Source organism: Phascolarctos cinereus, unplaced genomic scaffold (assembly GCF_003287225.1).
Source record: "Phascolarctos cinereus isolate Bilbo 61053 unplaced genomic scaffold, phaCin_HiC Scaffold_726;HRSCAF=1367, whole genome shotgun sequence".
In the NCBI taxonomy this organism is placed as follows: Eukaryota; Metazoa; Chordata; class Mammalia; order Diprotodontia; family Phascolarctidae; genus Phascolarctos; species Phascolarctos cinereus.
In genome coordinates, this window is record NW_027556098.1 from 171,399,928 (window position 1) to 171,412,918 (window position 12,991).

A 12,991-nucleotide genomic window follows, 5' to 3' on the forward strand; every position below is an offset into this window, starting at 1 on the left:
GCTATCTATTTGTCCTGGGTTTTGTTCGTAATGTACAGAAATGCTGATAGTTGTGTGAACTTGTTTTATTTCATACAACTTTGCAGAATTTATTATTTCAATTAATTTTTGGTTGACTCTCTTGGATTCTCTCATTAAATTATATTATATGAAAAAATAATAATTTTATTTCTCTTTGTCTATGCTTATTTCCTAATTTCTTTTTCTTTGGATAACATATATATTATTAATTTGTAGTAACATTAAACTATTAGTAATATAAAATATTTTATTTTACTAACTATGATATTTTATTCATGTCCTTGAAAGCAACCTGGACTTGGAGTTAGAAGACCTAGCTTTATAATCTGGTTCTGCCACAAACTGTTTGTGTCACCTTAGGCAAATTACTTATACTTTCTGGTCTTCAGTCTCCTCATGTGAAAATAAGACAATTTGACTCTTTTATTCCTACCACCTATTACTTTAGCTCTAAATCTATGGTCCTATGACTATTATAGGATCCTAGAGCAATTTCTGTCATTTGGAAAGCATAAAGTAATTTAAGGACCCTGTCTGCCTTTTATGCTGGACTGGTAAGTGAAATTATAAGATTGCCATTACTATTGCGCTGCTATTGCACTGTTTAATCTCTTCTGGGTAATATGCATGATTAGCACATATTTGCAATTAGTGCATTCAAATGGATCTGTGTTCTTATTAAATGGGAAGCTCCCCACAACAGTGCAGACAAATCACAGCCTATATATTCCTGCCCAATCTTTTTGGTACTCTTGAACGTTTCCTTACTTAAATTCATCACAGAGGGACCACTCCAAATGGCTAGAAGCTTTCCTTACCTTTCCCAGCATCACTAAGATATCCCAGGCTCTTTGCCTGGTGTTCCTCATCTTCACATGTGTCTTCTTGTTTTATAGTTCTATGACATCTTTTAATCTTGTTCTTACTGGGAATTCTTCATTTGTCGTATGCTACAGCCTGCTCACACTCATTGTGCATTCTTCCATTGTCCTTCGTATAATACTTATTTTTAACTCTTCATACTATAGTAATCCATATTTCACTACTATATAGCAACAGTTTTACAATTTTTACATGAAAAAGGTGGGCCTTTTCTTTCATGGGAAGCTAAGGAGTTTGACAATTTTCTGAAGATAGCCCAGCCCCACTGTTTTACCTCTTGTTCAATTCTGGGCCTAACTTGTCAGTATGTCCTGTCTGTAACAGATAAACATACTGAAAGTCAAGCTCTCTATGTTGTCCATTCAGATGAATATTATATATGAGCAGTGACCATCATTATTAGGTCCTTCATGTATGGATGATCAGGCCAAATGGCTGATTATATATCTCTTTCAAGAGACTTTCCAGTGTTGTGGAGCTTGATGCAGTCAACACAGTGCCATCCTCCAGCAGGAGCTTTGGGCGGACCTCCCCAATCTATAGGAAATTCCCTTTGAGTGTAAACTCCACACTGGATCTCCCTCCCCACAGTAGCAGTCACTTTGACAAACATGTGTCTTCCAATTTTATGTTTCACATGAGATTTATGATTAAGGAGTCTTTTAACAGGATTTTTTCTTCTGTCCTTATAACTTTCAAGAAATCTTGAATGATTTCTAAATAAGGATAGAAGATGCTTCTTTATGAACATTCTTTTAAGGCAGCACTCTTTGTTCCACCAAATCACGTGTATTTCTCATAATCATCAAATAGTAAGCACAGTGAGATGTTACATTCTTGACATCTTTCAGTTAAGTGTGAAATGATAGAAAGATGCAATCCATTGTTAAATACTTTTTGTTAAAATCTTGTTCCCTACAAATACCTTCGTTGAGGATGCCCTTGATTCTGGTATAGCTGACTTTCCTAAAGATTTTGTGTAGGTGGGAAGATATTCATATAGGTTGATAGTTATTGGGGCAGTCAGGTGGTGCAGTGGATAGACCACCGGCCCTGGAGTCAAGAGGACCTGAGTTCAAATCTCGCCTCAGACACGTAGCAATTAATAGCTGTGTGCCTCTGGGCAAGTCATTTAACCCCAATTGCATCACAAAAAAAAAAGTGAGATAGTTATTGATGTTCTATTGGTTCTTTTGTGATAGTATGTCACATTCTCAACTTATATGCAGTACTATATGAACTCTTAATTTGCTGTTCACATTTTTCAGTATCTGGAACTTGTTATTTTTGTTTTTTAAATCTTGTAACAGTCACTTAGTCAATAGTCAGTAAACATTTGTTAAGCACCTACTATGTGCCAAACATTTTGCTATTCTCAGGGGCTACAAAAACAAGTAATAAACAAAGACCTCAAGGTACTTGGCCCTGGAACATGACGGAGAATTACAGAGAAGTCCAAAAGCAGAGTAGCTTGTAGGAAGTAGGGAGAGAAACTGTTCTGAGCTGCCTGTTTAAATAGAAGCCCTGGAGTCAGCGGCACTGCCTTGTAGTCATTGTGTCCAATCAGAAGGCCAGAGTTTTTTGATGAGATGTTAGCAACAGACAGATTCAGTCTTGCAACATAATGAGATTTCCCAGGGATGACTTACTTGACTATTGCTGATATTTTTATGTCATTCCTGTTTTCCTCCAGCTTTTCTATTTCCAAGGATCTGTGTTCTTATCAGGTACCCTCTAATGATGCAGATTACAACCAGTGCACAACTTGTCAACCTCTGAGACTCATCTTTTTTTTTTTTAAGTATAAGACCAAGGTTCATTTTAGTTATTTAGTTTTTTAGGAACCTTTTCAACTGATCTTCTAATTGCAGGGCAAAGTTTTCATGAATTAAAAAGTTAGTTATCTAGGGTGAAAATCACTGTTGACCCTCAGATTATACTGGAAGAAATTATGTGAAGGAAATTAGCTTTTAATTTAGTGATATTATTATATTTTTAAACTATCTTAGAGCTTTCTGTTTACTAGATTGTTTTGCCCATGTTTAAACCTGCTTTATTTCTTTTTCTCTGCTTATCTTTTTCAACAAATAATTGTAGACTATCATAATTTCATCAATTTTATAATTAACTGATTATTTTCATTGTATTTCTAAATAGATTACCTCTATATGAGAGTAGTCCATGTTTTTTTTTTCATTTGGGGCCATTAAAATAATTGAGGTTAAATAACTGATTTAAAATTTTAATATAAATTTTTTGCACCAAGAAGCTTAATATACATTATAAATATTATGTGTGTTATCATAAAGTTGTATATTATTTATTGGTTTCAGTTTTTTATTTTTAAAAATGAAAACTCTTGGAGGTCTTGAATCTCACTTGCAATTTTTGAAGTAAAGTTTTCCTGTTACAATAAGGGATTATTGGAACAGGGAGGTGGTGCAGTGGATAGAGCACCAGCCCTGGAGTCAGGAGGACCTGAGTTCAAATTCGGCCTCAGACACTTGACACTTACTAGCTGTGTGACCCTGGACAAGTCACTTAACCCCATTGACTGGCAAAAAACAAAAAGGGGGGAGGGGGATTATCCCTTATTAGAGCTAATTTTCATTGAATTATAAGCTGGTTACTCCTCCCCTCTCCACTTTTTTTGGTGAGGAAACGGAAGTTAAATGACTTGCCCAGGATCACACAACTAGTAAGTGTCAAGTGTCTGAGGCTGAATTTGAACTCAGGTCCTCCAGACTCCAAGGCCAGAGCTCTATCCACTGTGCCACCTAGCTGTCCCCCCGCCCGCCCCATTTCTTGAGTGATAGCTCAAGTTCCAATATACAAGTTCCTTCTTTAGGCATTTTTCTAAGGAATGAATCAAAACACAGTACCCACCCTTGCACACTAGAAGAAAAGTCATAATCTTGGTATACCACCCTTAAAAAGTCTCTGCCTTTAGTTAGAAGTAATATTGAAAGTGACTCATTGTTTTACATAGCTGTTTAAGATAGTAATTAGGTTTTGATAGAATGAAATCAATCTTTGCAGATTTGATTGAAATTAATTAGAATAAAATAGAAAGTTCATTGTATTTTGTAACACAATGTTTATGCTTTCAAATTAGAATAAAAATTTTCTTCCTGTGATGTAATTTAGTAAACTAGGTTTTATTGTTGTGATTATTTATACATTACTGTAGTAGATTTTTAAATGCCAACAAAAAGAATTGCTTAGATTGAGCAACCAAAGTTTTATGTGTATTACAAAATTCTACCTTCATGTTGTAGTTTAAAGAAAAATATAAATCTCCAAAAAATATTTTATGTGAATTGAATACCAAAACCAGATATTATCAATAACATGAGTAAGAATGCTACTACATATGGTATTAGTTTTGTTCTCTGTAAAGTTTCAGTTATGCCTGTTTTAGTTTTGCATCATTTTTTATGCCATAAAACATCTTGGTTCCTTGTAGGGTTTTTTTCTTATGGACAGTAGAAGACTATGCAGTGTTCCATTCAGTATAAACTTTGCCTAGCCTGCAGAAGTAATTTTCTTCTTTTTATGCATGTCTGAGCAGCAGTGGTCTGCCAGGGGAAGAGCTCATTCTGCAGGTCTTTATGCCTGATTCATCAAGCAGTTTAAATTATAAATTTTACTGGGTAATAATTTCGTCCCACAACTTACAGAGCATCAGAACCAGGACAAATGTGACCTAATTTTAGATTACCAGAAAGAAATCGTTTTCGTAGAGTTGGACTTTATTCTATTCCATTACCTTTTTTTCCTTTTCTTCCACTTGGTGTTTTCCTGCTCTTTGTTTGAAATGTCTGGCTACTCAAAATGACTTTCTGACATGGATTCTACTTATTTAATTTCTTGTGAACACCTTCCATTTTATATTTTCTGCTTTACCAAAAACCATACCTTATTACTAATGTTATTCAGAAACATTGTCACACTTTATCTAGGATTGAAAGGAACTTAGACTGGGAATTAGGAAGGGAATGACAAGAAATGTCTTTATTGCAGTTTTCAGCAATTAAAGCCTTTAATTCTCAATTCTTTAGCACTTGAAAATAATTAGGTATTAAAAACTAGTTCAGTGCTCTTATGCGCTAAGCTCCTTAATTATTGAGTTCTTTTCACATATTTTCTGCATTGTAGATTTTCATGTGAGATAACCCAAAGAGTTTCTGAAACTTCTTGAGTTTTTCAAGGTAGAGATTTTGAATGTTGTGTGTGGCATTCAAACTGAAAACTTTTTTTCCCTAGGTTTCCTTTTTTCCTGGCTATACTAGCTACATATTTAATATGTATATCAAATATTGGAACATCCTTTTATTCTCAGATGTCATATTTGCCTTTCTAAGTCTTCAGGAGTTGTGTAGCGGAAAGAGAATCAAATGTAGAGTCAATGTCCTAACATCAAAATCCTTGCCCTGGTAAGGCATATTGCTTCTTTTTCCTTAGGGAAGTAACTTGATGTATCAGTTTCCTCATCTGAAAAATCAAGTGTTTGGACTAAGATATCTTCTTGCTCTACATCCTATCCCTCTTATAAAAGTAATATATTAAACTGTTTAAATACAGCTTTTTAGTGATGATAGATCTCATTTTAGAGTCTGTGCTTGACTTGGACTTGATGCATTAAGCACAGTGCAATCTATGAACTGGAGAATTCTTGAACTATAGTGAAGACTTCTTCAAATTGAACTGCACTAGATCTACACAACAGTGATGAACAACTTTGGCAAACATACATCTCTCTCCCTTTTCTGTGTTAAGTTACTTATCAGACTGATGTCGATCATGGTTATCTCTGTTGTATCTTTTCAGGAATCTTGTATAATTTTAATGTATTTATGGATGACACCTTGGTAGAGGAAAGCATTTGAGCTTTTTTTTGAGCTAATGAATCAGACAAGCAGTAACTTTCAGTTTTGTAATATTCAAGATGTGGTCTGCTATGGAATATCACTTTTATTAATGTGAAAGTCTCCTTTTCCCTTTCAGTGTCCTCAACAAGGATGTGCTCAGTGTGCCTGCATTATTCTCATAGAAATTCTATGTAGATGAGAAGGCAGACATAGGTCAGTAGTTACCGATGTGGTTCCCATTGCCTTTTTAGTGATGTCAGAATTTTCCATGCTCCTCCCTCATGTACCTCAAGAACCCATTTTTCAGTATCATGAATGTTGTGTCACATCTTAGGTCAACCCCCTCTGTGGCATGGGTCTAGGCCCATAACTTTTCTCATCTTTGTTTTCTCTAGTGCCATTTCTTCTTTCAGTGGTCCTAGGGAGTGGAATGTAAGAGTCTAGACATAGTGGCCCTGCTGTACTTTAGAGAAGAAAATAATTTGTTATAAATGTCTTTGCATACCTTTTTGATTTTTATCTGTATATTTTCTGCCATCTAGTTTCATCCTTAAGTTTCATTAGGCTGACTCTTAGTTGGGTCCTTAATCAAGCTTACTTTCAACTTATTTTCCCATCATTGATTCTCTTTGTTTTATTAGGTATTGATATTCATAATATGCCATTATCCTTTTCAAAGCAATTCTTAATACAAGTTTGTGTTCTAAATCGTTGTGACCATTGACTGCCATATGTCTCAGTTTGGTAAAATAAGTGTTTGCTTTGTCAAATAATTTCTGAGTTCCTTCAGCCTCTTGGTTTTATATCAATTACATTTTATATGAAATTGTTATAATCAGTGTTGATATGATTTCATCTATCCATTTCTTTTTTCATCAAATGCTTTTCAAAAACAGGTCAGGTTGGAGTTGTTTTAATTGCAAACCATCTATTCTCATTTTTATACTTATAGTTTTGCATCAATTTTGATCTTTGTTCTAACAGTCAGTAACAAATTGTTTTCTATCTGCAAAAATAAAACTAACTTCAGTTTTTTTTCTTGGTTATGTCATTTGGTGCTTACTATGTCCAATGCCTCCTGATTCTTTTCTTGAAGAAATTATTTCTGATATTTAAAACTTGTATGTCCCTCTCATTCCCTGCTAATACCGTGTTTTTATAACTGTTTTATAACTACTCATGCTCTGTTTTTTAGCCTTGCTATCATTTGTCAAAGTCTCCTTGTTCTCTCACCCAAAAGGCACCCTCCCTTCTAACAAAAAATACTTGTATTAAACAAATAAGCAAAACAAATTGACTACATTACCACATCTTACAATCTATGCCTTGTCTCATCCCTATAATTCTCTACCTGTCTGGCAAGGAGATCAACATGCTTCACCATTAGTCTTCTGACATCATAAATTGGTCACTGAATGGATTAGAATTCTGAAGTCTTTATCTTATTGTGGTTATTGAGTAAATTCTGAGCTTTATTTTCTAAAATGTATTACATTGTTTTCATTGCCCTCTATTATCATCTATGCATTGCCATCACTGAGTATCAAGAACATCTTGATTTGATTTGATGAATCTTATTAACACTAGTTATTGGATGAGGTAACATTCTTAGTGTATCAGCATTCAGTGTTAGCCATGTGAAGAACTGCTCCCAAGTGATAAGACAAATACAAATTAAAACATACCTAAGGCTTTACTGCACACCTGAAAAGTGATAAAGATGACAAAAAATGGTAGGAGTAAATGCTGAAAGGGCTGTGGAAAGACAATCAAAATAATAATATACTTCTGATAGAGCTGTTAATTAGTCCCACCATTCTGGAAAGCAGTTTAGAAGTCAGACAGCCACTGGAATGGACCTCTCTACTCGAGCTATGCTGCTAGGAATAGCTGTTGTCAAAGCCCAAATCTGAGACACGGCTGGGCTGGAATGATACTGTACCATCAGTTCAGTGTATTACAGATGGGCCGTTGGGGCCTTGCTGGTATGTGACCTAACCAAACACCAGACCTACACTGTGTGGTATAGCATTGGCTGAAGGAGCTATATGACCACACAGAAGCCATCATCGTTGTCATGCTGGTGGGCCAACAGAGTGACCTGAGCCACGTAAGAGAGGTGCCCACCAATGAGGCTTACATGTTCATTGAAAATAATGGGCTCTTGTTTATTGAGACCTCAGCTCTTGAGTCCATTAATGTCGAGCTGGCCTTCAACACTGTCCTCAAAGAGATTTTCATCAAGATGTCCAAGTAGTGGAGAACATGCCGACACAGTCACCTTGTGCAGTGCCCAACCTGGGCAAGATCTGGGATCTTCCAGCTGGTGACCTGACTATCTTGGCCTGAAGTTTCTCCTGCTTGACCTGAATTTCTTATAATTCTCTTCCCATGAGAATCAGCCCTAAAAAATGATCCCTTCAGTTGCACTGTCGAGAGGGAGGGACCTAAATGTCTAGGAAGCCCTTCCTAGTTGGCTTTGGGGATTGGTGACTGATCACTTTCTTATAGTGTAAAGGGAATTTCTGCAGCCTAATTCCACAGCCCTTCCCTGTCACTCTTGTATGTCCTTTGTCCCTTTTCCTCTACACAAGATTAATTTGCTTCTGGACTGTGTTTGTACCCTTTGAGAAGGTCATCTTGCCCTAAGTACCTTGCTCTCACTCACCCAGGAATCCAGGTTTCTATTGCCTGTTTTTTTTCTATGTTCCCCTGAGCCCCTTCAGCAATACTCCTCACCCCCATCCCACTAGGTCCCACCAATAAAACTGTTTTGTAACAGGGACAAAAAAAATTTCTCCATTATGAGCTTAAGTCTAGATAATCAACAAAACAATGCATCAATATTTTATTTGTAATATTTGTGGATTCCAAGGTATAAAAGTTTGCAGTGAAAATTTAACAGTATGCTAGATAGTATGAGCTGGCTCCAACACATCTCTGCTTAAATATCATAAATGAATAACGTTAGCTTGCCTCCCCAAAATCAGTATTGCTATTAAAAGAGTTTAGGAGTTTTGCAAATATTTAAAGGTAGTCTTCTTATGACCATACAGTCAGTAAGCATTTGTTAAGTGCATACTATGTACCAGCCACTATGCTAAGTGCAGGATCTAGATGGTCAGGTCTTCTATAAGAAAATTTGCTGAGAGAAAAATTTCCCATTTCATTCATTGCCCCTTCCTCCCCCCCACCCTCCATTATATGGAAAGACTATTTCTTATCTTTTGGGTTGTTTTCCAAAAAAAAAAAGATGGGCTATGTCGTTGACAGTCCATTTTGTCTCTTCTTTTATGCTATTAAAAGACTGAAAATATTACAAATATTTCCAATAATATAAATGATGCCCTGTATTCAACATCCTACATTTACATACTACTAATAAAATAGGCATTTTTCACATCATGAGATTATGTACACATATGTAATAAGTATATATATGTGTGTGTATATATTGCTATATATATATATATATATATATATATAATTTTCAAAACATAATGAAAACAAGGGAGAACTTTAAAGCTAATATTTTGATCTCTAAACATGCAGTCCAAGACAACTTTAAACAGAACTTAAAAGAGATATATAATTAGTTGGATCCTACATAAAGAATTGTACTTTTCCTTCAAAAGAAAGATGAGAAATAGATAACTTGGATCATTCCATGCTTTATAAAAACAAGGTAATAGACGTAGCCCTTTGATCTTATAGCCTTATGAATTCATGTAGTTGTCTTGTTTTAACTATAACAGTACCTTTATTTCACTCTTACTGATATCTGGAAATAATTGTCAACTCTAATTTGCAGGATCAATTTGTGAAATCATTTCTACAAATATAGATTAGCAACTTCTCTATAATTAATAGTTTTACAGTTTACTGGCGTCTGGAGGAGGAGGAGGAGGAGAAGGATGCTAATTAGCATTTATATGGTGTCCACTCTGAGCCAGGTGGTGTGTTGTTATTATCCACATTTTTTTTTTGCAGTTGAGGAGCCTGAGGCAGACAGAGGTGCAGTAACTTGCCCAGGGTCACACAGCTGTTATCTGAGGCCGGATTTGAACTCGCGTCTTCCTGACTCCAGGTCCAGCACTTTATCCACTGTGCCCCTGAGAGGATAAGTGACCTTCCCAACGTCACGTACCAGTATGTGCCAGGTAGAACTTGAACCAAGGTCTTTCCTAACTTTGAGAATAACTGTTTATTCATTATGTTGCTTTTCTTAGATATATAACATGTTGCTAAACAAGCCCATCTTTATTATTTTGAAATTATAATAATACAACTAAAATTGTAATCTGAGACTGCGCCCTGGTATGGAGGTGAACCTGAGTTCTCAAAGGCTAAGCCATGACAGATTCTCCCATTTGGAAAGGCTTAGAATACAAGCCTGGTAATAGACTATGTGTCTGTTCTCAGAGAACCAGCCAGTGTAAATATAAAGCTGCTTATCGTGAGCATTGCCTGAGGGTGATGAATTTTTATTTGTTTTGGTCATATCATCTTTCAAAGACCATCTCCTAAATTATAGAGATGTGTAATAGACTAAAATCAGGCCTCAGACACAGTGAAGCTCCCAGCTGATACAAAGCAAAGGTAGGTCCCAGCTCCAAATCTGGGCCCTTGTATGGGCACAGACCTGGAAAAGAGGAATATTTCCAGAAAGCATGTTAAGGGTGCCTACCTGCTCCTCAGACCAGTCAGAATGACTACACAGACTACATGGGGTTATTGAGTGGACCTTGAAAGACCATGCATGGTACTCAATAAAAGAACCACTTCGATCAAAAAGCCCTTGAGGACCTTTATTATACCACATCAAAATTACCTCACAGGAAGGGGCTGTGATCTGTACTTATTGTACTGTGTTCCCCACCTTCAATTTTTTTATTGTTATATTCAAATAAATGCATTTTTCAAATTTAATTTTTAGGTTATTGAATAAATAAATAAGTGTCTTACTTCCAGAACTATCATTCAGTCTCTAGAGAAGGCTAATTTGTTGTGGTCCCTTAACTCCTACCTTCAAATTTTTTAATATATTTGCATCATTCTAATACTCTGTGAGATTTATCACATTCTTACCTTTTCTTTCCTTCTACCTTTTATAGATATATGACAACAACAGTTATTTCAGAAAGATTTTTGAAGTATTTTTCCCTAACATTAAGAAAAAACTATATAATTTATAATATGGTTGTAAGCTACCTCCACTTTTCACAGAGGAGTTGGGAAGAAAAAATTATTACAAATGTCTTTGGAAACAGTACTTTAATTTGGCAACAAAATATCAAAATCATGATGTAGTACTTATGTTGCTTCATTACCATGAAATATTATTTCTTGAGTGAAAGTATTAGCAAGGTTTTATGCCAGGAATTTAGTTTCCATACAACACCACATCAGTGCCTGTCTAATTGTAATGTTTCTGGGCCAGTTTTTTCTATCTAAATTTCCTCCTGAGGAGACTAATCATGTCCTTTCTAAAAAAAATTTTCCAAACTCGGCCTATTTCTATCTTGTTGAGAAGTAATATTATGTAGTAGAAAGATCATTGAAATGGGAAATCTGGGCTCTAATCCTGGCTCACTCCTAGTTGTGAAATCCTGAACAAGTCTCTTAACTTCTCTGCACTTCTTTTTGCTTACCTGTAAAATCAGGTGATTGAACTAGATGACCTGCAAGACTTCTTCCTTACTATAAAATTCTATGCGTCTAATGTCAGCCATTATCTGAGAGTAGTCTGTTACTAATTTTTTATTCCTTTTGAACAGGACCAAGGGAACTTATCATACCCGAACAGAAGAACACGGAATATTTCCCTTCTCTCAAAGTCATAAAACCCTTCATTTCTCCAGTTTTATCAAACAAAAAGGAAGGGCCAGCTTGTCAAATATCCACAGATTTCAGATGTCACACCAATTCATAAGGCAAGTAGTGAAAAAATTTTGAATGAAACATTCTTAAAATGTAATAAAAAACCAAAAACGATTAGGGTGTCTTTTAACAACAAATAAAAATATTCTTGAAATGTAGCATTTTGTAAATTTGTCAAAGCATGGCTTCAATTTTTAATGTACTAAAAGAAAAATAACTAGATTTCACTGTAACATATATGATGACATTGCACTAGATTTATTTTGAAGCTATACTGTTATTATGACATGCAAAGAGCCTCATTGGATACCTAAACATCAAATATAGTTTTAATATGGTGAATTGGCCACCCAGGTTTATAAATTGGGCCTCAGCTAATTAGAAATTTCTTTGTCACATTTTCTTTTGTCACTCCAAATGCTGTTGAAGTGGGAAACATAGGATTTTTTTCCTCTTAAACTTAAGAATCATTTATACCAGGATATCCCATTTATGAAATTCCAAAGGCATAAGTCATTACAGAATTTTTTCTTGACTGTTTATAACTTTTCTGAGTTGCTGAAAACTGTTAATAAAACCCTGTTGTTCTTATAAGCCACTTTTATGTAAGTGCTGCATTAGAAGGTTCCATTAAACTTTTAGTTAATTTCATGGCAGCTTCTGTTACTCCTAGAAGAGCAGTCAGGTGAGGATCATGAGCCACAGATCTGCCTTCAACATTTAGATTAATTGCATTACCCTTTAAAGAGAAACTTAACTTAGAGAGAACTAGTGATAGTCTTTAAAGAAGCTTAGAAAGAATGCTTTTTTTCCTCCAGATGCAAAATTAAGGTTAACATATAAATGTGAATGAATTAAAACCATATTATTCTATGAAAGTTCCAAAGAATTACATACAAATAAAGATAATGAATATATGTTTTTTAAAAAAATTTAATGCCAATTTAACATGTCTGTTTTATAAGTTTTACTGGATGGAATACTCTCAAAAAAGGAAAAGAAAAGAATAGAATACTGCTGCCACATACAGTTTCTCAGTAGAACCCAGTCTGCTGTCATCAACTGAACCTTCAACTCTAGTATGGAGAATTACATCTAATTACATTTGAAATGCACTATAAGACTGATCACCAAAAAAAAAACCCAAAAACCAGGCAGCTGGATTTCTCTTTGTCTCGTAGATTTAATTATCACATTATCATTTAAGCATTGGGCTATATTTCACCACCATTTTACCCTCCTACCCCCGTATTCTTACAGGTATGCACCTAACCTTTCTGAAGTCTTCGTAATATTTGTCAAGACCTCCAGAAAAACAGATCTCACCTCCTCCTTCA

The 12,991-nt window shown here is 35.2% G+C and overlaps 1 protein-coding gene and 1 pseudogene across 2 annotated transcripts in view; both read left to right on the forward strand.

Moving 5' to 3' along the window:
• The window catches only part of MBD5 (methyl-CpG binding domain protein 5), a 442,356-nt gene that overhangs the window by 258,430 nt on the left and 170,935 nt on the right, over nt 1–12,991 (forward strand). For both annotated transcript variants that reach the window (XM_020984741.2, XM_020984744.2), the window contains exons 4-5: nt 9,765–9,934; nt 11,552–11,707. The gene's annotated coding sequence lies outside the window, so the exon portion shown is untranslated. The remainder of the gene's footprint in view (nt 1–9,764; nt 9,935–11,551; nt 11,708–12,991) is intronic.
• Nucleotides 7,445–8,528, forward strand: LOC110207095 (ras-related protein Rab-25 pseudogene; annotated as a pseudogene).